Source organism: Amaranthus tricolor, chromosome 10 (genome assembly GCF_026212465.1).
Source record: "Amaranthus tricolor cultivar Red isolate AtriRed21 chromosome 10, ASM2621246v1, whole genome shotgun sequence".
NCBI classification, from domain to species: domain Eukaryota; kingdom Viridiplantae; phylum Streptophyta; class Magnoliopsida; order Caryophyllales; family Amaranthaceae; genus Amaranthus; species Amaranthus tricolor.
In genome coordinates, this window is record NC_080056.1 from 8,963,476 (window position 1) to 8,967,465 (window position 3,990).

General features: G+C 31.7%; 1 pseudogene; it reads right to left on the minus strand.

Annotated features, from left to right (window-relative positions):
* Positions 1–616: 616 nt before the first annotated feature.
* On the minus strand, positions 617–3,287 carry LOC130824801 (GDSL esterase/lipase At3g62280-like; annotated as a pseudogene).
* Between the last annotated feature and the right edge of the window lie 703 nt (positions 3,288–3,990).

Below are 3,990 nucleotides of genomic sequence, written 5' to 3' on the forward strand. Positions count from 1 at the left end.
GTTTATATTGTTTTATTCCAAGATGACTCTTTAGTGTATCTTTGGGTGGTTGCTCATAACCTTCTTGTACTAATTTCCATAAATCTTGGGAGATAAATATTGACCTCATTTGCATAGCCCATTGTTCATATTTTTCTCCCTTAAATGTGGGAACCCAATTAACTTGGAGGTAATTAATGATTGAGGTCATTTTTTTATTTTGTGGTTAGAGTTTTATTTTATTATGAAGTATATTGGTTAACGTGTTTAGGTTGTTTGGAGGTCTTGGTTTTAATTAGCTCTTGATACCAAATGTAAGAAAATTTAGATGGTAAAATAGTGAATTGATTTATTTAGAAAGGAAGATGAGTGAATATGTAGAACGGAACGGATATTGTTCTTCATTGCCCAAAGAATTGATTACATCAATGGGTATTTATAGTGTTGAGTTTGGTTACAAATTTACTAAAATATCTTAGATATTTTTATTTTTTAATTACTTTTTGTAGAAGCTTTCATTATATTATTTTAGATATTTTTATTTTTTAATTCTTTAGTTTAGATATTTTTTATATTTAATTAAAATCCTAGATTTTTCTAGATTATTTTAACATTTACATGTTGATATGATCTTCATACAAGAGGATGGTTACTTAATCGGATACTTTGTATCAGACCATTTTTATTACAGATGGAGCTTGTCACTAGAAGTTAACTACATGGACAAATCTACATGGTAACTTTAAGTAATCATAACATGAACTCCGGCCTCTTTCTATGGGGAAACCGGAACTTGTAGGGGAAACATGTCGTTCGTGCATAAACTTTCGAGCATAGTCGATGGTTCAGAGTAGTTGCCAGACAATATTTTCGATGCAATGATAGCATTGGCAGCCTCCGTAAAATGAAGTCCATCCTAAATTACAGAACGAGAGGGATCAGGGCAAGAAGTTGCTGAAGGTGATCTACCACAGGCCTTTCCCGGTACATAATTATAGGGTGGTCCTCCTACGCCACAGCAAGCCATAAATGGGTTCTCGAATCCTAAAATGCACCATATACGGATTAATATATTAGCTATATACTGGTTGAAAGTTTTTTCTTTACAACTTTAAAATTAATACTTAAAAGTTACCATATATTTGAGGATTGGCGAAAAGATCATACTTGATAGCATACATATCAACATACACGAATATAGCATCTTAGATTTCAGATCTTAGTTTATTCGAGAGGTTTCTGAACCTTTCATTGAAATCTTTCGAAGCATTGTTATAAACGGACAGACATCCAATTTCATCAAGTTCACTGTCATTCCGTTTCTGCAATGCGAGAGTTTGAGTCAAGCAGCCTAGAGGCACAGTGTTGTATATCCAGAACTTTCTGGCACCAAATATGTACAATACCTGCAAGTATTTATCGCGCTTATTATATGAAATCGCATTTCAAAGCACAAGAACAACATAAATGATGTAGTCATACAGGTTATTTTACCCGGATGGATTCTTCAATTCTCCCGATAATGGATGGAATTTGGCTAATAACGTATTGGTAACTTGAATTCATACTAAAAGCGAGAGTAATATCAATCGAATAAATAGCATTACTGAACCCTGCGTCAGTAATCATTGATCCTTCGCCTGTGAAAACAACTTAGAAAATATTTTAGTTAGCTCCTTCATGCCTACTCTAATCAGTTATTTCGGTTTTTTACCAACAGCTTTAACTATAACCTCCTCTTTATTTGTAGGTCTAAACAAGATATCACTTATTTGAAATTAATTGAATGAACAACTCAAGGAATGTTTATGTGGGATTCCGCCCATGTTTTTAGTTCTTTACTGCAGCAATTGAGAATTTTTGGGTATTGGTATTTATGGGCCATTCAAATTAATATTTATGATAGATATACCTTTTTTTTTTCTAACAAATTGAAGTGATTGAAGTTTTTCTATTTGGAATTGTCTTAGGCTTAATTCCTATTAACTGTATATTTACAGTGTCGATCTTACTTTCTCTTTGTTAGTGACATTTATAATATAATAATTGATGAATTCAAAATATTCAATTGAACCTATTCTTTGAATTGCGATTTTTGCTTATTTTATTTCTAAATGGAAATATCGCCTTGTTGGTATGTTGCAATATAAATGAGGGAAATAAGTTTGAATTAATGTTAAATAAATTTATGTTTTATTTGTTTATTAAAGCGATTGACTTTACCGAAGTAGAATCCTCCGACAGAGAGACCTGTATCATCCTGAAGCTCTCTCAAGCGACTCAAGAAGTGACGACTGTCTGAATAAAGAATGACAAAGGACTTCCTGTGCTACTTCTGGTAGATGCACCAGAAGTAGCAAAATTCACACCATAACTAAAGTCCATACCAGAAGATTCTAAGTATGGACTCAAAAGATCAATGTCCAAGTATTGACCTGCAAAATAGTAAAACAAAGACTTGAGTCTCAACACCCAAAAGTTAAGAGGAAACTTGAAGTAAAGCTCAAAGTTTTGTTTATTTTGATACATGAAGTTTAAGCATTTGGTTCAAATGACATAAAACCAACATTACAAAATGATAAGTTTGGATTTTATTTAACCTTTATTTCGAGTGAAAAATTTACAGGTGTTTGACAAAATAGTTTATTTGACAATTTTAGCTTATTTTGATGCAAATAGAGGGTTGGATGGTCAAATAAGTTAATGTTAATGTTCGATTAACTAGCTAGTTGAAACAACTTATTGTTACGAACAAGCTGTTCTTAGCTGCTCGTTACAGCGAGTTTAAAATCAGCTGGTCAAACCAGTCAATGGTAATGTTTGGAAAACTAGTTGGTTGAAGCAATTTATAGTTACGAATAACCTGGAAATCAGCTGGTCAAATCAGTTAATAAAATCAATTGATAAAACCATCCAATGCTAATGTTTGATAAATTAGTTGGTTGAAACTACTTATAGTTACGAATAACATGAAAATCAGCTAGTCAAAACTAGTTAATAAAACCAATTGATCAATTCAACAACTGTAATTAGCTATCAACTGTTTATATATTATATACAGTGACAACGACTCACATATGAAATCAATATATAGCCTGTCATTGCAGTAGGGCAGTAGATCTGTTAAAGAACTGCTGACCATTTGGAAGACCTAAATGGATACCAAGGCCAGCAACTAGACCACCAGGATCAGAATTTGAATCACCAAAATTGAACATAATACAAGTTGAGTTAGCCAATCTTAATGCAGGAAGCATTACTAGCAGCCAGATGCCCAATTTTGAGAGAGGAAATGTTTGGTGTCTCATTTTGTTTTTGTTTATGTTAGCTTTTATCCAACTAAATGAAGTTCTTATCAATATTTATATAACTTAGAAGCTACAGTATTGTGTCAGAAAGCAAGATCATGACGGCTAGTGTTTAGCACATTTTTGTTAATAAAATTGTTTTCTCCCATAAGATGGAGAAAGAAACAAGCCAGCTGTGTTATATTCTTAGGTGAGAAAACTTTGCCCGTTTGGAGGGATGGCAAGAAGTACGACGAATAAGAATTTTAGTTATATCGAGAAAAAAATTATTTTTATTGTAAATAAAAATTAATTTTTGGAAAATTCACAGGGTAATGCTGAGTTTTTAACTTTTTTTACGTGGTAGACAAATATTTTTTAATTTTACATAGTGATCTTGATATTTCAATTTTTTTATGTGGTAGATTAAAGGTTAAATTATTTGTTGAATTAAATACTCATTTCAAATATTTTTTGAAAGACGTGTCCCATAAGGGTGATCGTAACTTTGTTTTATGAAAAAATCCTTTACGATTGGTAATATTACGTAAATTTAACAAAAACCTTAACCTTTTATCTACCAAGTGGAAAAGTTAAAAATTTAGGATCACCATGCGAATAAAAAACATTTATCTATCACGTGGAAAAACTAACAACTCAGGGCTAACACATAAAATTTTTCTTAATTTTTTTATGACATTGATTGAATCAACAATTTATTAGT